We start from the raw sequence: 22,582 nt of genomic DNA, 5'->3' as shown, positions 1-22,582 counted from the left end.
GATGAGGTAATTGGTTGGGCTGTTAACAGATGGGCTATGTACAGGTGCAATGATCTGTAAGCTGCTCTGACAGCTGGTGCTTAAAGTTATTGAGGCAGATATGAGTCTCCAGTTTCAGTGATTTTTACAATTCGTTCCTGTCATTGCCAGCAGAGAACTGGAAGGAAAGGCGGCCAAAGAAGGAATTGGCTTTGGGGATGACCAGTGAAATATACCTGCAGGAGTACATGCTACGGGTGGGTGCTGCTATGGTGAACAGTGAGCTGAGATAATGAGGGGCTTTACCTAGCAAAGACTTATAGATGACCTGGATCCAGTGGGTTTAGCGATGATTATGAAGCGAGGGCCAGCCAACGAGAGCATACAGGTCACAGTGGTGGGTAGTATATGGGGCGTTGGTGACAAAACGGATGGCACTTCAATTTGCTGAGTAGAGTGTTGGAGGCTATTTTGTAAATGACATCACCGAAGTCAAGGATCGGTAGGATAGTCCGTTTCAAGAAGGTATGTTTGGAAGAATGAGTGAAGGATGCATTGTTGCGAAATAGGATGCCGATTCAAGATTTCATTTTGGATTGGAGATGCTTAATGTGAGTCTGGCAGGAGAGTTTACAGTCTAACCAGACACCTAGGTATTTGTAGTTGTCCACATATTCTATGTCAGATCCGTTCAGAGTAGTGATATGCGGGCAGAGATCGGTTGAAGAGCATGCATTTAGTTTAACTTGCATTTCAGAGCAGTTGGAGGCCATGGAAGGAGAGTTGTATGGCATTGAAGCTCATCTGGAGGTTAGTTAACACAGTGTCCAAAGAAAGGCCAGAAGTATACAGAATGGTGTTGTCTGCGTAGAGGTGGATCAGAGAATCACCAGCAGCAAGAGCGACATCATTGGTGTATACAGAGAAAAGAGTCGACCTGAGATTTGAACCTGTGGATCCCCCAAAGAGACTGCCAGAGGTCCGGACAACAGGCCCACCGATTTGACACTCTGAACTCTGTCTGAGAAGTTGTTGGTGAACCGGGTGAGGCAGTCATTTTAGAAATGAAGGCTGCCGATAAGAATGTGGTGATCGGCAGAGTCGAAAACCTTGGCAAGGTCGGTACTGTCTTTTATCTATGGCGGTTATGATATCGTTTAGGACCTTGAGCGTGGCTGAGGTGCACCCATGACCAGCTCGGAAACCAGGTACGGTGGGATTCAAAATGGTCGGTGATCCGTTTGTTAACTTGGCTTTCAAGACCTTAGAAAGGAAGGGTAGGATAGATATAGGTTTGTAACAATTTGGGCTTAGAGTGTCTTCCCCTTTGAAGATGGGGATGACCGTGGCAGCGTTCCAGTATTTTGAGATCTCAGATGATACGAGAGGTTGAACAGGATAGTAATAGGGGTTGCAACAATTGTGGCGGATAATTTTAGAAAGAAAGGGTCCAGATTGTTTAGCCCAGCTGATTTGTAGGGGTCCAGATTTTGCAGTTCTTTCAGAACATTAGCTATCTGGATTTGGGTGAAGGAGAAATGGGGGAGGCTTCGGCAACGGTGAGAGACTTGTTTCTGGAAAGGTGGATTTTTAAAAGTAGAAGCTCGAATTGTTTGGGCACAGACCTGGATAGTATGACAGAACTCTGCAGGTTATCTCTGTAGTATTAGATTGCAACTCGGCCCCCTTTGGCGGTTCTATGTTGTCGGAAAATGTTATAGTTAGGGATGGAAATTTCAGGATTTTTGGTGGCCTTCCTAAGCCAGGATTCAGACACGGTTAGGACATCTGGTTTGGCAGAGTGTGCTAAAGCAGTGAATTAAACAAACTTAGGGAGGAGGCTTCTGATGTTGACATGCATGAAACCAAGGCTTTTATGGTTACAGAAGTCAACAAATGAGAGCGTCTGGGGAATGGGAGTGGAGCTCGGCGCTGCAGGGCCTGGATTAACCTCTACATCACCAGAGGAACAGAGGAAGAGTAGGATAATGGTACGGCTAAATGCTATAAGAACTGGTCATCTAGTTTGTTCGGAACAGAGAGTAAAAGCAACAGGTTTCTGGGCGCAGAAGAATAGATTCAAGGCATAATGTACAGATGGTAGGATGTGAAAACGTTGGAGGTTAACCTAGGCACTGAGTGACGATGAGAGAGGTTTTGTCTCTAGAGACACCATTTTAACCAGGTGAGGTCACCGCATGTGTAGGAGGTGGATCAAAAGGGCTAGCTAAGGCATATTGAGCAGAGCTGGAGGCTCCACAGTGAAATAAGACAATAATTACAAACTAAAACAGCAATGGACAAGGCATATTGAAATTAGGGATAGCCGAGTGATCATAGGGTCCAGTGAGTAGCCAGCAGGCGGGCCTTAGAGGAGCATCGCAATGGAAGAGTCAGGCTGTTACATCTGCAGATGGTTCAGGGTCCAGCCCATTTGGCAAACTAGGTATTGTAGCCCACAGAATTGGTTGAAGGACATCTTCAGCTAGACGGAAGGTGGGCCTAGCTCTGGGCTAGCTCCAGGATAACTGGTGCTTGCTTCAGGACAGGGACGTTAGCCAGGAGTAGCCACTCAGATAGCAGCTAGCTAGCTATTTTTTACCTTTATTTAACTAGGCAAGTCAGCTAAGAACAAATACTTATTTTCAATGACAGCCTAGGAACAGTGGGTTAACTGCCTGTTCAGGGGCAGAAAGACAGATTTGTACCTTGTCAGTTCGGGGATTTGAACTTGCAACCTTCCGGTTACTAGTCCAACGCTCTAATCACTAGGCTACCCTTCCGCCGTAATGATCTGGTAGCGGGCCACAGCAAGCAGGCTAGCAGACAGGCCTTCAGGGGACGAAACGACAGAGGAGCCTGTTGAAACCTCCTCGGGAGGATTACGTCGCTAAACCAGTTGTGATGGATCGGCGGGGCTCCGTGTTGACAGTTAAAGGGGTCCAGGCCAAATGTCAAAAAATGTATTGTAGCCCAATGAGTGGCTGATGGACCTCTTTAGCTTGCCGGGAGATGGTGACTAGCATTAGGCTAGCTCCAGGCTAACTACTGCTTGCTTCGGGACAGAGACGTTAGCCAGGAGTAGCCACTCAGATAGCAGCTAGCTAGCTGCGATGATCCAGGTGAAAAGGTTCAGAGCTTGATGTAGGAATCCGGAGATGTGGTGGAGAGGAAGCAGTCCGATATGCTCTGGGTTGAATAGCGCTGTGCAGACTGGCAGGAGTTTTCCGGGCTGAGGTTAGCTGTTGACCGCTAGCAGTGGCTAACCGACTACTAGCTAGTAACTAGTTAGCTGGCTTGCTTCTGTCGGGGGATCCGGTTCTAAAGTATAGAAAATAGCAGATTAATACAACATTGGGTGAGGTGGTTTGCAGGAGAGTATGTAGAAATTGAGGTTAAAAATAAATAAAAATATATACTAAATATATACAGAGAAAAAAAGATATATACACAGGACACGACAAGACAAAGACAAAGACGTCTGACTGCTACCCCCTCTTGGAAAAAAATATAACTAGGAATAATGTGACAAATAATCAACAGTAGCAGCAACATATGTAATGAGTGAAAAAGTTAGTGCAAAATGGTCCAATGCAGATAGTCCAGTTTGCTATTTGGTTAACTTTTTAACTAGCTATTTTGTAGTCTTATGACTTGGGAGTAGAAGCTGTTCAGGGTCCTGTTGGTTCAAGACTTGGTGCATTGTCACTGCTTGTCATATGGTAGCAGAGACAACAGTCTGTAGAAATGTAACCACTCTCCAAATCATAGACAGAGCTATGGATGAGAGGACTGACCATACATTATATTAAAATTATAGTTGTAAGCAATATTTTGAGGCTATATAGTTGTTTGTTTACATGTACTTCTTTTCCAAACATTGGATTAAATCAAGCTTGTATTTTGGGTTCTTATGGGTTACAAAGGTGGCATGACGCAAGAATCAATGTGTACATATCATTAATTAAATAGTCAAAAATGTATATAGCAACTGCTCATTGTCCCTTTAACCAATTTCCACCCAGGAAATAGTGTCTGTAGGTGCTGTCACAAAGTCCAAATTCAACACAGTTGTCATTGACTTGTTGGATATTGATTTCCCAGTGAGAAAAACTTTTTCTGTACTGTATTTGGGAAAACCTCAACAAACAAACAAGGAGAGAAGCTGAAAACTCCAAAAACCATCCCAAATTAAAAGTTAATGGGATTCTAACTTAAGACTGTAATTTTATATCCACCATTATTAAAAATGTCCTTGTAGACTCTGTCAGGGAACTGTCTTAAGGATTTTCAAACAAGACCTCAACTCTCACTCCTATGGAAAATAGCAAATCAATATTCAGAATATCTGAAGTTTCAGCATCAGCAGTGGACAGTGTTATCAGCTGCTTCACGAACTCTAGAACAAATATTTACAGTGCGTTCAGAAATTATTCACACCCCTCGAATATTTCCAAATGTTATTGTGTTACAGCCAGAAATTAAAATGGATTAAATTGAGATTAGTCACTGGCCTACACACAGTTCCCCATAATGTCCAAGTGGAAATGTTTTTTTATTTTATTTTTAATTTCCACAAATTAATTTGAAAATGAACAACTGAAATGTCTTGAGTCAATAAGTATTCAACACCTTTGTTATGACAAGCCTAAATCAGTTAAGGAGTGAAAATGTCCTTATTAAGTCACATAATAAGTTGCATGGACTCACTCTGTTTGTAATAATAGATTCCTACATGACAACCTCATCTCTGTACCCCGCACATACAATTATCTGTAAGGTCCCTCAGTCGAGCAGTGAATTTCAAACACAGATTCAACCACAGATACCAGGGAGGTTTTTCAATGCCTCGCAAAGACGGGCACCTATTGGTACATGGATAGAAAAAAAGCATGGGGAAGTTATTAAATAACGAAATGACATCAAACACCAGGCCAAATCTACACTGGAGTTGCTTAACAAGAAGACAGTGAATATTCCTGAGTGGCCGAGATACAGTTTTGACTTAAATCTGCTTGAAAATCTATAGCGAGACTTGAAAATGGTTGTCTAGCAATGATCAACAACCAATTTGACAGAGCTTGAAGAATTAAGAAAATAATATAATGGACAAATATTGTACAATCCAGGTGTGCAAGTTCTTAGAGACCTGTCCAGAAAGACTCTGTAATCACTGCCAAATGTGATTCCAACATTTGTTGTGAATACTTATGTAAATTAGATATTTCTGTATTTCATTTTCAATAAATTAGAAAAAATACCTATAAACATGTTTTCACTTTGTCATTGTGGGGATAATGTGTGTAGATAAGTGACAAAGGTTTTTTCCCCATTTTGAATTCAGGATGTAGCTTATTAGAAGATCCAGGATATGTTACTGCTGTTATCAAGCTCACTCAACGAAGCTAACTCTCAAGACGGTACGTCTAGTGTGTGTGTGTGGATATGTGTACTACTATTACTGCTCAGTGTAATCTGATGTAATTTGCTCTGCATGCACTGCATCTGTATTATGGTCAAGTTCACATTGTTCACACTGAATAGAAACATGAAATAAACTATATCATGAAACATGTATGCTGTAATTGAAAAACTGCTAAACATGTCAAATAAATAAAAAATGACTAAACATGTCTTATGCTTGATAGTTTATTGGAGGATCACAATATGACAAGTCAACCATACAACCATACAATTATTTATCCACTAACTTGACCAATCAACTGTCATGTGTCAGGACATAAAGTACATGTTTATGGATAAAACATATTTTCTTCAGAATGTTGATGAGTTCTTCTCAGTACCAAAGTACCAATTAACTGTATTACTGTTGTTTATTTGACAATCATTGATGGGTGGGTGTTGGAATGATTCACTGAGGTAATGTTAGTGATGACTTCAGAGGTGATAGCTGATTCCATATGGAGACTGAAAAGGATCCTTGGCATCCCCATGCTGGTCGCTTCTCACCCAACAAGGTTCTTGGCTGCGTTCCAAAGCTCGCCCCAAACTGTCGAATACAGCTTTAAATCATCATTATGGAAAATACCTTTTTTTAAAGCTAAACATTTGAAAATGACAACAACATTTTCAAAACATATCACAATTATAAGTGACTACCTTTTAAACTTACTGTTGTAAGACCAGTATTTGACAACCATTTAAAAAATATTTTCCCTCTACGGAACATGATGCTAATTAACTGTAGAGATGGAGTTAGCCATGTTACTCCCTCAGCATTTCCTACCACCCTCTGCTAACCTCCCGTTGACAATTTACTGTTGCTCAGACAGACAGACAGACAGACAGACAGACAGACAGACAGACAGACAGACAGACAGACAGACAGACAGACAGACAGACAGACAGATAGATAGATAGATAGATAGATAGATAGATAGATAGATAGATAGATAGATAGATAGATAGATAGATAGATAGATAGATAGATAGATAGATAGATAGATAGATAGATAGATAGATAGATAGATAGATAGATAGATAGATAGCTCACATGCTGCTTCATCTTCAGAGGGGCTGGTCTTCAGAGTAGCCAACTTTGCCAAAAAGGCAGTCTTTCCATTTTTTACATCATCCTTCTGCAGGAGAGCTGAGGAAGAAATATTTTTCATTTTACTAGATTTTATCAGATTAAACCCGGGCAGTAAAGTAGTACACATTTACAAACAAGACATACCTTCCTCAGAGTTATCTTCTTTGAGGGAGCTTGCTAACAGGACACCCACTAGAGCGAACAGCAGTAACATACTCTGGATCTTCATCGTTTACTAAAGCACATAGAGCACAACTTGTTAACACGCACACACGCACACACACACACACACACACACACACACACACACACACACACACACACACACACACACACACACACACACACACACACACACACACACACACACACACCCCTACACCTCTCCATCCATTCCTACCTGTCCACTTGTATACACCTGCCCACTCCTATACACCTTTGCAAAGAAGATTCTCAGTGAAAACAAAAATACCTCTTTCAGTTGGACGATGCTGTCTGATTGATGGCTGTTTATCTGGATGATGTCTTCTGGACGTCAGTAGTAATGTGGCGTCTCTCTGCCCTCTGCAGCCCTGTTTTATACTCTTTCTGCAGATGCTGTACCTGCCCCACCCACCCACACCTCTCACAGCCGATTAACAAGCAAAATGATATTACTCCCATGGCTATAACCGCAATCATGCACAGCCTGAAGTTTATGACCTCCCTCCAGGCAAAACTTCTGTCAATATTATGGTTTCCTAGTTATTTCAACTGAATTTGTGACCTGGAGCTTGGATAGACTTGAATTTATAAATGGTGGTAGCACTTTATTTTAAGGTTGTATCCATAATCCATTCATAACACATTTATGAATCCAATCATTACACCTTTTATTTATTTTATTGAAACTTTATTTAACCAGGTTAGTCTCGTTAAAATAAAAATCTCATATTCAAGAGAGACCTGGAACAAGACTGCAGCATCAAATCATATTGTATTTGTTACATAGGCCGAAAACAACAGGTGTAGGTAGACCTTACAGTGAAACGCTTACTTACGAGCCCTTAACCAACAATGTCGTTTTAAGAAAAATAAGTGTTAAGAAAGTATTTACAAAAAATAAATGGATGTAAAAAAATGACAAAAAACAAAAAGATGAAGACGAAAAATAGATAACAAACAAATAATTAAGGAGCACAATAAAAAAACAGCTAGGGTGGCTGGAATCTTTGGAAATCTTTAGAGCCTTCCTCTGACACCGCATGGTATAGATGTCCTGGATGGCAGGAAGCTTGGCCCCAGTGATGTACTGGGCTGTATGCACTACCCCCTGTAGCAACTTGTGGTCGGAGGCCTAGCAGTTGCCATACCAGGCGGTGATGCAACCAATCAGGATGTTCTCGATGGTGCAGCTGTTTAAAACTTTTTGAGGATCTGAGGACCCATGCCAAATCTTTTCATTCTCCTGAAGGGGAATAGGCATTGTTGTGCCTTCTTCACAACTGTCTTGTTGTGTTTGGACCATAGTTTGTTGGTGATGTAGACACCAAAGAACTTGAAGCTCTCAACCTGCTCCACTATAGCCCTGTCGATGAGAATGTGGTCGTGCTCGGCCCTCCTTTTCCTGTCGTCCACAATCATCTCCTTTGTCTTGATCACGTTGAGGTAGATGTTGTTATCCTGGCACCATACTATCAGATTACCTTGGTGTTCTTGGGCACAGTTATGGCTGTCTGCTTGAAACATGTTGGTATTACAGACTCAGTCATGGAGAGGTTGAAAATGTCAGTAAAGACACTTGCCAGGTGGTCAGCACACGTTCGGAGTACCCGTCCTGGTAATCCACCTGTTTCAAGGTCTTACTCACATCGGCTATAAGAGAGCGTAATCACAGTCGTCCGGAACATGCGCTCATGCATGCTTCAGTGTTGCTTTCCTCGAAGCGACCATACAAGTAATTTAGCTCGTCTGGTTGGCTCAACCCATCAGTTTCAGACAAACAGCCACATGACATGAACCAGACGAAGATATATCAATAATAAAAGCTGCACGTCAGTAATGTACATGTACACAACACAAGTCAGAAAAAACTGAATGCAAAACGTCAAAAGACAGGCTCACTATGGTATCAAAATGCTTCAGGTAAAACAACATCCTTGCATCAATAAGGCAACGCCGACTAGTGACATCGATAACAACTAGAAACAACAAAATGCCTCAACAACTTGTTCATCTATTTGTGCTTTGAACTTCTCTAGGGACACCAGACCCTGGAGCTTTAGGTTGGCTTGGAGGGAACTCCAATACAAGGGGACTGATTAGTGAAAATACTTTGTTCCAAGCTCTGTACATTTGTTCAGGACTGTTAGCTTAAAACAAGATTGGTATCTGAGCTTGTAAGTGTTTTAATTTCGGGCTAATAGAGAACAGATAAAATTACAGTTTTTCTAAAATGGCTTTCTATATAAGAATGTACCAGTGTTATAGCCTGTGTGTTGCTAGCTATGTCCACCTGACAGCAATGTAGACATCACATGATACAGTCAAGAGCCTTCAGTGTATTTATTGAGGCTTGAACTTAAATAGTATTACTATAGTCCAACACAAATGGAAAAGTACAATGAATCATCTATTTTATGGTGGCAAAGGAAAAACAAAATTGTGCCCGTAGTAAAGCCCAATACGCAGCTTGCTTTTACCAACAAGGTTCTCTACATGGGGTGTGAAGCTCAACTTCTCATCCACCTGATCTCAAAAATAATTTAATGTTATTACTTGTTCCATGGAATGTCCATCCGAGGTAGTAATGACATGGTTTCAGAGTGTTTAGCTTTGGAAAATACTAGGCATTTGTTTTAGAGGAATTATGAACAAGCTTCAGATCGTACGGATCGTGTTGAATGATGTTAAAAGTTGTGAGCTTTTTCAAAAGCCAAACTGCTGCTACTCGAGTAGAGAATAGTGTAATCCACATAAAAATGTACATCAGCCTTCTCAATTTGTCGTCCAATGCTGTTGATATATTTAGTGTGTGCATAAGCTGGAAGTATAAGTATTAAGTGTCTTAATCCATTAGTTCACTCCAATTCAGGGAGGGGTGGTAGGGTAGGGAAAAAATAAAGGAACATATATTAAAAAACAATATACATGTATATATATATATATATATATATATATATATATATATATATATATATATATATATATATATTATTTATTTATTTAAAAAAATCTATGGGGGATTTGAAATGATGCAGACATTTACATTGATAGAAGCCACAATCTATATGCAATACTGAAGCTGATCCACCCCTTAAAAAAAGAAAGGAAAACAGCCTGATCACTTTAATCATTATATTCCTTCTTGCAACTATCTATGCGTTCACATTTTGCCCTTCACTTGTGGACTTCAGTGCAGAACACATCAGCTGTCTGTGAACAAGCAAAAATAACTTTCATAGCCAACATAGATACTAGAAATACAAGTAAAAGTACAACTAAATATAGCTATCTCTCTCTTTCTCGAGCTTCTACTTCATTTTTAATGAAATTAATTTGTTCAAAACTGTTCAACCACTGTGATTCTCTCTCTTTGACTCAACCACTCACCACATTTTATGTACTGCAGTGCTAGATAGCTGTAGCTTTTGCTTTCAGTACTTGAATGATTCTCTGATTCTTTGATTGGGTAGACAACATGTCAGTTCATGACTGCAAGAGCTCTAATAGGTTGGAGGACGTCCCCTAGAAGTTGCTATAATTACTGTGTAAGTCTATGGAAGGGGTGAGAACCATGAACCTCCTAGGTTTTGTATTATCAGAAAATGTTATTCATTGGACCTTTCATGTGACTGAGAGACTGCTTATCAACATGGCAATCACATGCTCTCTCGATTGTCAGTGGAACATATTATGGATCAATTTTGCGAATGTCTATTTCCTCAATTACTTTTGCAGAAACAGTGTATCGGCCATTTTTTGGGAAAGTTCAATTTTCACAGGAAACGAGAGGGAGCTTGGTTATGAAACCTCAGGATCCCGGTTTCTGGCATTAATCCCTAGTGTGTTATGTGTGCTGCCATGTTGTCTTGTAATTCAGCAGAAAATAGCAGAAAATAATTATGTTTAACTTGCCAATATCCTGTAGAAGGAGGATCTGATGTATGATGCAAATTCAATAATTGGCCTGGAGCGTCTTCTGGCATGAACAATCTGGTGTAACTGTAATGTCAATCAACAGCGTGTTCTGTGACATGATATGCCAATATCTATCATTAGTTCTCAGGAAACTAAAAACCTGGTAACTGAATAAAGAAAGTGGTAAATACATTTGTTAATCTAGCCAAGCAGCAAGCAAATTGAGATGAGTCTCTCGGGAAAATATTTAACTATGAATGTTATTTTGTTAAAAATTAGTAAAGTAGAGTGCAGTTAACCTCTCTTGGGTAGGGGGCAGTATTTTTACGTACGGATGAAAAGCAAGCCCAAAGAAAACTGCCTGTTACTCAGGCCCAGAAGCTAAGATATGCATATAATTTGGATAGAAAACACTCTAAAGTTTCTATTAAAGTTTCTAACTATTAAAAGTATGTCTGTGAGTATAGCAGAACTGATATGGCAGGCAAAACCCCGATTACAAACCATACCCCCCCAAAGAAATTCAGCCTTCCACTGTTTTCAATGGCTGTCACTTTTATTATGAGGCGAAATCCTCCCAGATTGCAGTTCCTAGGGCTTCCACCAGATGTCAACAGTCTTTAGAAAGAGTTTCTTGCTAGTTTTTTGAAAAATGAGCCAGAAATTGTAGTTTTTCTAGGTGGCTTCCATTTTGGCTGTAGTGTTTCCAAGCGCGTGGAAGAGAGCGCGTTCTTTGGTATTTTACTCCGGTAAAGACAATAACGATTTTCAGTCTAAAATTGTATAATTTATTTACGTATTAGGGTACCTAAGGTTTGATTATATACATTGTTTGACTTGTTTGGAAAATATTATTAGTAACGTTTGGGATTAATTTTGTATGCATTTTGATGGAGGGAAACTGGGTGGATTATTGACTGAAGCGCACCAGCTAAACTGAGTTTTTATGGATATAAAGAAGGGCATTATTGAACAAAATGACCATTTGTGATGTATCTGGGACCTTTTGGAGTGCCAACAGAAGAAGATCATCAAAGGTAAGGCATTTATTATATCACTATTTCTGACTTTCGTGGCGCACCTGCCTGGCTGAAATATGTTTTTCATGCTTTTGTATACGGGGCGCTGTCCTCACATAATCGCATGGTGTGCTTTCACAGTAAAGCCTTTTTGAAATCTGACACAGTGGCTGGATTAACAAGAAGTTAAGCTTTATTTTTGATATATTACACTTGTGATTTTATGAAAGTTAAATATTTATAATTCTGTAGTTTGAATTTTGCGCTCTGCAATTTCACCGGAAGTTGGCCAGGTGGGATGCTACCGTCCAACCTGGCCATAAGAAGTTAATTAAAACTTTTTATGGCTAGGGGTTCCGCTTGCGCCACCTTCCCCCACAACATTCCACTGAAAAGGCAGCGTTGGGAATTCAAAAATATTTTTGGGAAATATTTAACTTTCACACATTAACAAGTGCAATACAGCAAATGAAAGACAAACATCTTGTTAATCTACCCATCGTGTCTGATTTTTAAAATGTTTAAAAGCGAAAACGCAACATACATTTACGTTAGATCACCACCAAATCCAAAAAAACACATAGCCATTTTTCCCAGCCAAAGATATTCACAAAAGCAGAATTAGAGATAGAATGAATCACTAACCTTTGATAATCTTCATCAGATGACACTCATATGACATGATGTTACACAATACATTTATGTTTTGTTCGATAATATGCATATTTATATCCACAGATCTCGGTTTACATTGACGCCATGTTCAGAAATGCCTCCAAAATATCCGGAGTAATTATAGAGAGCTATGCCAGATAACAGAAATACTCATCATAAACTTTGATGAAAGATCCATGTTTTACATATATTAAAGATACACTTGTTCTTAATGCAACCGCTGTGTCAAATAAAAAATAAAAAACGTTACGAAAAAGACGTAACAATATTTCTCCGCCATGTTGGATTCAACAGAAATACAAAATTACATCATAAATATTCCCTTACCTTTGATGATCTTTCATCAGAATGCAGTGCAAGGAGTCCTAGTTCCACAATAATCTCGTTGTTAATCCCACCAAAGTGTGCAATTTCAAATAGGCTTTTCAGCGAAAGCACTATAAACGATTATGTTAGATCTCCACCAAACCACAATAAGCACAGCCATTTTCCAGCGAAATATAGCATTCACAAAATGCAGGAATAAAGATAAAATGAATCACTAACCTTGAACTATCTTCATCATATGACACTATAGGACTTCGTGTTACACAATACATGCATGTTTTGTTTGATAAAGTTCATATTTATATAAAACAATCTGAGTTTACATTGGCTTATTAGATTCACTTGTTCCAAAAACATCAAGTGATTTTGCATAGCCACATCGTATCAACAGAAATACTCATCATAAATGTAGATGATAATACAAGTTATACACATGGAATTATAGATATACCTCTCCTTAATGCAACCGCTGTGTCAGATTTCAAAAAAGTTTACGTAAAAAGCAACACATGCAATAATCTGAGACGGTGCTCAGAACAGAAGCCAAATTAGCCGCCATGTTGGAGTCAAAAGAAACCAGAAAATACATGATAAATGTTTCCTTACCTTTGATGAACTTCATCAGCATGAAGTCCTAGGAATCCCAGGTCCACAATAAATACTTGATTTGTTCGAAAATGTACGTTATTTATGTCCAATTAGCTACTTTGGTTAGCGCGTTTGGTAAACAATTCCAAAGTCACAAAGCGCATCCACTATAATGTGACGAAATGTCCAAAAGTTCAGTAACAGTCAGTAGAAACATGTCAAACGATGTACTGAGTCAATCTTTAGAATGTTGTTTACATATGTCTTGAATAACGTTCGAACCTGAGAATTAGAATGACTTCAGATGACCGGTGGAACGCAGGTGCTTCCCCTGTGAACGCGCATAGTGAATGCATGGTCAACTCATGGCAGTGGTGACTATTTCCTGTGTCATTCGACCCCCCTTCACATTAGTCATCAGACAAAGTTCTATTGACTGGTGACATCTAGTGGAAGGCGTACGAAGTGAAAATAACGATGCTGTTATCTGAGGATAGCACCTCTGTAAACAAAGAGAGAAAGCATATTTCAACCCTGCAGGGGCGACACAAAACGCAGAAATAAAAATATAATTCATGCCTTACCGTTGACGAGCTTCTTTTGTTGGCACTCCAATATGTCCCATAAACATCACAAATGGTCCTTTTGTTTGATTAATTCCGTCAATATATATCCAAAATGTCCATTTATTTTGCGAGTTTGATCCAGAAAAATACCGGTTCCAAATTGCTCAACGTGACTACAAAATATCTCAAAAGTTACCTGTAAACTTTGCCAAATCATTTCAAACTACTTTTGTAATACAACCTTAGGTATTTTTTTACGTAAATAATCGATAAAATTGATGACAGGATGATCTGTGTTCAAGACAGGAAGAAAACAAACTGAAGCATGCTTTCTGGTCACACGCCTCTATCTAGCAGTACACTTCAAGGGACCCTCATTCAAGATGGCCGTACTTCTTCATTACACAAAGGAATAACCTGAAAACTCATTGAAAAGACAGTGACCTAAAAGAAAATCTGAATGGTTTGTCCTCTGGGTTTCGTCTGCTAAATAAGTTCTGTTATACTCACAGACATGATTCAAACAGTTTTAGAAACTTCAGAGTGTTTTATATCCGAATCTACTAATAATATGCATATCTTATCTTCTGGGGATGAGTAACAGGCAGTTGAATTTGGGCATGCATTTCATCTGGACGTGAAAATACTGCCCCCTGTCACCAAGAAGTTAAACTACACCAGAGAAGGAAGCGAGCAATGTTACCGTATTTTCAGTAGTAATGCTAGTTTAGTTAATTTGCATGTAACTTTAGCTAGCTAGCAACTACTTTATGGTCAAGGTGTGCCGTAGCTAGCTCGCTGCCTGGAGGAAACTGTGTGGGGGCAGAGTTAGCCTTCAGATAGAATGCCCCCGTGACCGTCAGAGCCATAGGCTGAGACGGCCAGTCTAGTTAACAACGGGTGAATGTAGGTTAAACTAGACAAGAGAAGGGAGCTAGGAATGCTACTGTGTTGTAGGTAGGGTATTCTAGTGAGGTTAGAGGTAGATAAGCTAGCCTTGCAGCGTGGCCTAACTGAGTCTCAATAGCTAGCAGTGACACTGAATTTCTACACTTAACAAAAACCTTCCGGTTAGTACTCAATCTCTCAACAGGGCCTGAAGACCTATTATCGACAGTGATATCCTCCATAGTTCACTTGTAAGCACTTAACTTTTTATGGCTGGGGGGCAGTATTGAGTAGCTTGGATGAATAATGTAAACGGCCTACTTCTCAGTCTCAGTTGCTAATATATGTATATTACTATTAATGTTGGATAGAAAACCCTCTAAAGTTTCTAAAACTGTTTGAATGATGTCTGTGAGTATAACATAACTCACATGACAAGCAAAATCCAGAGGAGAAATCAAAACAGGAAGTGAGTCCCCAATGAAATCCCCTTGAGATATGAATGATGTTGCACTGCCTAGGGGTTCCACTAGATGTCAACCATCAATAGAAATTATAATGAGGCTTCTATGTTGTTGTGGGAGTGAATGAGAGCAGAATATATCAGCTGTCCATCAAGCAGCCATTTTGTGATTGAGTTTTTTCCTCATGGTACCCACTTGAGTTCCATGGCTATCGAAGACTAGAAGGAATACTCCGGTTGGAACTCTATTGAAGCTATATGTTAAAAACATCTTAAAGATTGATTTTGTACTTAGTGTGAAATGTTTCTTCGACTGGTAATATCACTTTTTGAAGTTTTTGTCCGATATAACGCTGACCAGAATTAGCATTTGGATATGTATACCAAACACTAAAAAATAGGGTATTTGGACAAAAATAACTGACATTTTCGAACAAAACAAACATTTATTGTGGACCTGGGATTCCTGGAGTGCTTTCTGATGTAGATTATCATTTTTAAATTGAGCTCCGTCTCAGATTATTGCATGCATTTCTTTTTCTGTAAAGTTTTTTTTTAATCTGACACAGCGGTTGCATTAAGGAGAGGTATATCTATATTTCCATGTGTATAACTATATTATCATCTACATTTATGATTGTAATAGTTTTCTTCTGTGGACGAAGGATCGGACCAAAGCGCAGCGTGGTTAGAGTTCAACATGTTTAATAAAGACCATAAATGTCAACACTACAAAATACCAATACAACAAATGTGAAAAAAAGAAACAGTCCTATCTGGTACAAAGACAGAAGACAACCACCCACAAAACCCAACACAAAACAGGCTACCTAAATATGGTTCCCAATCAGAGACAATGACTGCCTCTGATTGAGAACCATATCAGGCCAAACTATGAAACAGGAAAACTAGACACACAACATAGAATGTCCACTCAGCTCACGTCCTGACCAACACTAAAACAAAGAAAACACAAAAGAACTATGGTCAGAACGTGACAATGATGAGTATTTCTGTCGAATGATGCGGCAAAATCACTTGTTGTTTTTGGAAATGGGGAATCTAACGTAAACTCAGATTTTTTTATATAAATATGAACTTTATCAAACAAAACATGCATGTATTGTGTAACATGAAGTCCTAGGAGTGTCATCTGATGAAGATAATTCAAGGTTAGTGCTTAATTTTATCTTTATTTCTGTTTTTTCTGAATGCTATATTTTGCTGGAAAATGGCTGTGCTTATTGTGGTTTGGTGGAGACCTAACATAATCGTTTGTAGTGCTTTTGCTGATAAGCCTATTTGAAATCGGAAACTTTGGTGGAATTAACCTGTTACATCTATGGGGGCGCTATTTCATTTTTGGATAAAAAGACGTGCCCGTTTTAAGCACAATATTTTGTCACAAAAAGATGCTTGACTATGCATATAATTTATAGCTTTGGAAATAAAACACTCTGACGTTTCCAGAACTGCAAAGATATTGTCTGTGAGTGCCCCAGAACAGATGCTACAGGCAAAACCAAGATGAAACTTCAACCCGGAAATGAGTAGGATTTTTGAGGCTCTGTTTATCATTGTCTCCTTATATGGCTGTGATTGCGCAAGGAATGAGCCTGCCCGATCTATCGTTTCCCCAAGGTGTCTGTAACGGCTTTCTTCCAACTCCTCCTCTGACGAAGAGGTAGAACAAGGATCGGACCAAAATGCAACGTGGTTCTTTCGATACATCTTTAATGTTGAAGAACACGAACAATACAAAACAACAAACGTCGAAAACCGAAACATCCCTGACTGGTGCAACAAACACAGAGACAGGAACAATCACCCACAAACACACAGTGAAACCCAGGCTACCTAAATATGGTTCCCAATCAGAGACAACGATAATCAGGCAGCCATAGACTAATCTATACACCCCACACAACCCCAAGACGAAACACACGACAAATAAACCCATGTCACACCTTGGCCTGACTCAATAAATGAAGATAACATAATAAATATAGACCAGGGCGTGACAGAACCCCCCTAAGGTGCGGACTCCCGGACGCACATCAAAACAATAGGGAGGGTCCGGGTGGGCGCCTGTCCATGGCGGCGGCTCCGGCTCGGGACGTGGAACCCACTCTATGAATGTCTTAGTCCCCCCTCCTCGCGTCCTAGGATTGTCCACCCTCGCCGCCGACCATGGCCTAGTAGTCCTCACCCAGAACCCCACTGGACTGAGGGGCAGCTCGGGACAGAGGGGCAGCTCGGGACAGAGGGGCAGCTCGGGACAGAGGGGCAGCTCGGGACAGAGGAAGCCCAGCACTGAGAGGAAGCCCAGCACTGAGAGGAAGCCCAGCACTGAGAGGAAGCCCAGCACTGAGAGGAAGCCCAGCCAGGCAGTTGAATCCGGCAGATCCTGGCTGGCTGGCAGTTCTGGCAGATCCTGGCTGACTGGCGGATCTGGAAGAGTCTGGCTGACTAGCGGATCTGGAAGAGTCTGGTTGACTAGCAGATCTGGAAGAGTCTGGTTGACTAGCAGATCTGGAAGAGTCTGGTTGACTGGCAGATCTGGAAGAGTTTGGTTGACTGGCAGATCTGGAAGAGTTTGGCTGACTGGCAGATCTGGAAGAGTCTGGCTGACTGGCAGATCTGGAAGAGTCTGGCTGACTGGCAGATCTGGAAGAGTCTGGCTGACTGGCAGATCTGGAAGAGTCTGGCTGACTGGCAGATCTGGAAGAGTCTGGCTGACTGGCAGATCTGGAAGAGTCTGGCTGACTGGCAGATCTGGAAGAGTCTGGCTGACTGGCAGATGTGGAAGAGTCTGGCTGACTGGCAGATGTGGAAGAGTCTGGCTGACTGGCAGATCTGGAAGAGTCTGGCTCACTGGCAGATCTGGAAGAGTCTGGCTGACTGGCGGATCCTGGCAGACTGACGGCTCTGGCTGCTTCATGCTGACTGACGGCTCTGGCTGCTCCATGCTGACTGGCGGCTCTGGCTGCTCCATGCAGATTGACAGCTCTGGCTGCTCCATGCAGACTAACAGCTCTGGCAGCCTTGCAGACTGGCAGCTCCTTTCAGACTGGCAGCTCCTTGCAGACTGGCAGCTCCATGCAGACTGGCAGCTCCATGCAGACTGGCAGCTCCATGCAGACTGGCAGCTCTGGCTGCTCCATGCAGACTGACAGCTCTGGCTGCTCCATGCAGACTGGCATCTCTGGCTGCTCCATGCAGACTGGCAGCTCTGGCTGCTCCATGCAGACAGGCAGCTCTGGCTGCTCCATGCAGACTGGCAGCTCTGGCTGCGCTAAACGGGCAGGAGACTCCGGCAACGCTGTAGAGGCGGAAGGCTCTGGCAGCGCTAAACAGGCGGGAGGCTCCGGCAGCGCAGGAGAGGCGAGGCGCACTGTAGGCCTGATGCGCGGTGCTGGCACTGATGGTACTGGGCCGAGGACACGCACAGGAAGCCTGGTGCGGGGAGCTGCCACCGGAGGGCTGGGGTGTGGAGGTGGTGCGGGGAGCTGCCACCGGAGGGCTGGGGTGTGGAGGTGGTACTGGGTAGACCAGACCGTGCAGGCGCACTGGAGCTCTTGAGCACCGAGCCTGCCCAACCTTACCTGGTTGAATACTCCCGGTCGCTCTGCCAGTGCGGCATGGTGGAATAGCCCACACTGGGTTATGCAGGCGAAACGGGGATACCGAGCGTAAGGCTGGTGCCATGTAAGCTGGCCCAAGGAGACGCACTGGGGAGCAGATGCGTAGAGCCGGCTTCATGGCATTTGGCTCGACGCTCAATCTAGCCTGGCTGATACGCGGAGCTGGAATAGAATGCACCGGGCTATGCACCCGCACTGGAGACACCGTGCGCACCACAGCATAACACGGTGCCTGCCCGGTCTCTCTAGCCCCCCGGTAAGCACAGGGAGTTTGCGCAGGCTTCCTACCTGGCGTAGCCATACTCCCTGTTATCCCCCCAATAAATTTTTGGGCTGACTCCCGGGCTTCCTATCGCGCCGCCGTGCTTGCTTCAACAACTCCATTCTTCTATACCCCTCTTCGCACTGCTCCAGCGAATCCCAGGCGGGCTCGGGCACTCCTCCTGGGTCGGCCGCCCACCTGTCTATTTCTTCCCACGTAGTGTAGTCCAGAAACTGTTCCCATGTCCTTTCCTCATTGCGCCGCTGTTGCTGCCTTTGTTGCTTCTCCTGTGGCTCCTGCCCGTTGACACGTTGCTTGGTCCGTTTGTGGTGGGTGATTCTGTAACGGCTTTCTTCCAACTCCTCCTCTGACGAAGAGGTAGAACAAGGATCGGACCAAAATGCAACGTGGTTCATTCGATACATCTTTAATGTTGAAGAACACGAACAATACAAAACAACAAACGTCGAAAACCGAAACATCCCTGACTGGTGCAACAAACACAGAGACAGGAACAATCACCCACAAACACACAGTGAAACCCAGGCTACCTAAATATGGTTCCCAATCAGAGACAACGATAATCACCTGATTCTGATTGAGAACCGCCTCAGGCAGCCATAGACTAATCTATACACCCCACACAACCCCAAGACGAAACACACTACAAATAAACCCATGTCACACCCTGGCCTGACTCAATAAATGAAGATAACAAAATAAATATAGACCAGGGCGTGACAGTGTCTGCAGCATTGTGACGTATTTGTAGGCATATCATTGGAAGATTGACCATAAGAGAGACTACATTTGCCAGGGGTCCGCCCGGTGTGTCCTCCGTCGAAATTGGTGCGTCATCTTCAACTGCACGTCTTTTTCCAAGCGATTCACCGGAGAAAGGAGACTACCACGAACGATATATCAATGAAGAGATATGTGAAAAACACAGTGAGGATTGATTCTAAACAGCGTTTGCCGTGTTTCAGTCGATATTATGGAGTTAATTTGGAAAACAGTTCGCCGTTTTGATGACTGAATTTTCATTTTTTTTTGGTACCCAAACGTGATGTACAAAACGGAGCGATTTCTCCTACACAAAGAATCTTTCAGGAAAAACTGAACATTTGCTATGTAACTGAGAGTCTCCTCATTGAAAACATCCAAAGTTCTTCAAAGGTAAATGATTTTATTTGAATCCTTTTCTGGTTTTTGTGCAAATGTTGCCCGCTAAATGCTACGCTAAATGCTACGCTAGCTATCAATAATCTTACACAAATGCTTGTTTTGCTATGGTTCAAAAGCATATTTTGAAAATCTGAGATGACAGTGTTGTTAAGAAAAGGCTAAGCTTGAGAGCTAGCACATTCATTTCATTTCATTTGTGATTTTCATAAATAGTTAACGTTACGTTATGCTAATGAGCTTGAGGCTATAACTGGATACAGGTTTTTTTCATAGCCAAACGTGAACAAAACGGAGCGATTTGTCCTACACAAATAATATTTTTTTGAAAAACTGAACATTTGCTATCTAACTGAGAGTCTCCTCATTGAAAACATCTGAAGTTCTTCAAAGGAAAATGATTTTATTTGAATGCTTTTCTTGTTTTTGTGAAAATGTTGCTGGATGAATTCTAGGCTTATAGCTATGCTAGCTATCAACACTCTTACACAAATGCTTGTTTAGCTATGGTTGAAAAGCATATTTTGAAAATCTGAGATGACAGTGTTGTTAACAAAAGTCTAAGCTTGCGAGCAAATATATTTATTTAATTTCATTTGCGATTTTCATGAATAGTTAATGTTGCGTTATGCTAATGAGCTTGAGGCTATAAATAGAATCCCGGATCCGGGATTGCCCGACGCAAGAAGTTAACAAAGAAAATATATTTAAATTGATATAAGACACGTATGTTTTAGAAATTGTAATTATGAGATTTCTGTGGTTTGAATTTTGGTGCCCTCTATTTTCACTGGTAGTTGTCATATCGATCCCGGTATCGGGATTGCAGCCATAACAGGTTTTAAGCAGGAAAACCGGTATCCAGTCGATATGAGGAGAGGTAGAGTAGTGATAAAGTCTTGGTGATGAAGAGAAGTGAGAATAACCAGAGGGTGGGAGAGTAGCTTCTTTTATGGAAGTGAGGGTCTCAACTCATTCGACACTCCACCTGTCTGTCGCCAACAGACGCTTTTGATAGCCATTTCCGAGAGAGTAAGCAGTCCTAGCAAACCCCCACATGTGAGCTATCGAAATGAATAATTGAAAGAGAATTAGTTACATAGTGAAACAAGAGAATGTGTAATAACATCAGGAGTTACACATGTGGAATAACCTTCAGCAAGTGGATGTGTACCGTAATTTCCGGACTAAAATCCGCTACTTTTTTCCCACGCTTTGAACTTCGCGGTTTATACAATGACGTGGCTAATTTACGGATTTTTCACGCTTTCACAAGATTCATTCCGCCAAAAAACTGAGCACCGTCCATCATTCTGATTACGGTCGTCATTTTGTCACCCTCATCATGGCAAAGACACGGAGAAATGCATATGATGCAGCTTTCAAGTTGAAGGCGATCAATCTGGCTGTTGGAAAAGAAATAGAGCTGCTGACAGCGTGGAGCATTGTCAAAAAATCCACTATCATCAACGGGTTTCGAAAGGCCGGACTGCTGCGTGTTGAAGAGGGCAGCGAACCAACATCGGATGAAGCAATTCTGAGGCTATTCAACTCAGACACCGAAGGAGATGACTTCAGTGGTTTCAGTGCACAGGAAGAGGAAGATAGTGACCAATGACTTTCTTGGTAGGCTACTGTTTACTGCTATTTTTTACATTTTTGTTACACGCTGTGTTTCGTTAAAGCCTATTTATTTTTGTTACAAGCCGTGTTTTGTTTAAAAGCTGTGTAAAGTTAATTTGTTTCAATGTACCGGTAGGCACCTGCGGTTTATAGACATGTGCGGCTTATTTATGTACAAAATACATATTTTTTTAATTCAGTGGGTGCGGTTTATAATCAGGTACGCTTAATAGTCCAGAAATTACGGTAATTACTTTGCTTGTTCCAATTGTGTAATAGCTGATACTGCTACAACCCTATTGCTATGTAATTGTGTAGTAATAGCTATAACTTCTATGTTGTTATTACAATTACTTAATGTGTAGTTACATAAAAATAGGGGCAACTTAATGTAAAAGGTTACCAATTTTGGTGATGTAAATTGTAATTGTTTGTAATGTCTTTTTAGTCCTGTATTTGACCACAGGAAGATTAGCTGACATCAAGGCGTAAGCTAACGGGGATCCTAATTAAATGTAAAATATTGTACTGAAATATACTGCTCTACTCTACTATACGATACTATACTATACTATACTCAAGATAACTCTATTTCTCTAGTGGAACTGAGACCACTCGAGACCACATATATTCGGTCTTTAACTTATCATGGTCTCAACTCACTGGGTCTGGATCTTGGGACCAATGTCCTGAT

At 41.4% G+C, this 22,582-nt stretch overlaps 1 long non-coding RNA gene across 1 annotated transcript; it reads right to left on the bottom strand.

The window, feature by feature from the left end:
* Window positions 1-5,614: 5,614 nt before the first annotated feature.
* On the bottom strand, window positions 5,615-7,088 carry LOC135530443 (uncharacterized). The gene is made up of 4 exons (XR_010453848.1): window positions 7,005-7,088; window positions 6,677-6,767; window positions 6,494-6,589; window positions 5,615-5,989 (listed from the first exon to the last, which is right to left on the bottom strand). It is a non-coding gene; the product is annotated as an uncharacterized LOC135530443 (long non-coding RNA).
* Between the last annotated feature and the right edge of the window lie 15,494 nt (window positions 7,089-22,582).

Source organism: Oncorhynchus masou, unplaced genomic scaffold, assembly GCF_036934945.1.
Source record: "Oncorhynchus masou masou isolate Uvic2021 unplaced genomic scaffold, UVic_Omas_1.1 unplaced_scaffold_1344, whole genome shotgun sequence".
Lineage (NCBI taxonomy): Eukaryota > Metazoa > Chordata > Actinopteri > Salmoniformes > Salmonidae > Oncorhynchus > Oncorhynchus masou.
This window is presented reverse-complemented; position numbering and strand designations above follow the sequence as displayed.